The following is a 951-nucleotide window of genomic DNA, read 5'->3' as shown; positions in this document are numbered from 1 at the left end:
GAAAATGGTTCTATTTCTGTCTCAAGGTGAACAGGATATCACAGAAAACTTACTCTGTTGGGCAATTACGCACTGTCAGACTATGGTTTGAGTGAAGACAGAAATAGAACCAATTTCTGAACCACAGTGGCTTTAATAAATCTAATCCAACAGACAAAGTAAAAATAATGTAGATAATTTTTTTAGGTTTCCATGGCACTGGTCATTAAGACTGTGCCTTGCGATAACAAGTAATTTTGCGGGTTTACACTAAAGTTGCAGAGAATCATGCACTCTAACCATCAGGGTGAAATGTGCACGTTCAGGAATAAGCTTGGTTACATGTGCAAGTTACAAGGGAGAGGCCATGAGACCCCAAGGAGGGTGGAAGGGACAGGGGGTGTAAACAGAGCCTTGTATAATTCCGGCAGTCTACCGATTCTATAATGAATGACAATACTGATACTCTGTATAGTATTTATACAAGAAAAATGAATACAAAGAAATTACAATAAAACGAATTCTTGAAATGCATGTAGGTCAGGACTGACATGGAGTATCCTATGTGAAGGTGGTAACCAGTTATCAGATGTGGCATGTCATTAGCCCTGCACATTATGGATCTTGAACTTATTCTTCTTATGCCTTTTAAAAAATGGGCTTACATGCCTGTTCCAGCTTTATCCAATGTTCGTAAATTCTTCCTAGTCACAGACAGTAATTCAAAATTCATTTTGATAATCTTTCCTCCACCATCCTGTGCACCTTTTGTATTCACATTTATCTCTGTGAATATATTCCATATCTTTCCTAAGTAATTCAATGTAATGGTTTCTGTCAGAGCCACACCACAGAACCTGAGAGAGGTAAAGAGACATTCAGTTGTCACGCTAGTAGAGTTTCACAATTATTAGTGACTAACAAATTGGAAAGGATGGGAACTATCCTGTCATTTGCCTGGAAGGACCAGGG

General features: G+C 38.5%; 1 protein-coding gene across 4 annotated transcripts in view; it reads right to left on the bottom strand.

Moving 5' to 3' along the window:
- Window positions 1–439: 439 nt before the first annotated feature.
- LOC111871538 (activating signal cointegrator 1 complex subunit 1) overlaps window positions 440–951 on the bottom strand; it is a 35,310-nt gene continuing 34,798 nt past the window's right edge. For all 4 annotated transcript variants that reach the window (XR_002844043.2, XR_002844040.2, XR_002844042.2 and 1 more), the window contains one exon: window positions 440–836. The gene's annotated coding sequence lies outside the window, so the exon portion shown is untranslated. The remainder of the gene's footprint in view (window positions 837–951) is intronic.

Source organism: Cryptotermes secundus, unplaced genomic scaffold, assembly GCF_002891405.2.
Source record: "Cryptotermes secundus unplaced genomic scaffold, Csec_1.0 scaffold989, whole genome shotgun sequence".
NCBI lineage: Eukaryota > Metazoa > Arthropoda > Insecta > Blattodea > Kalotermitidae > Cryptotermes > Cryptotermes secundus.
Note: the sequence above shows the minus strand (reverse complement) of the source record. Positions and strands in the feature narration are given on the sequence as shown.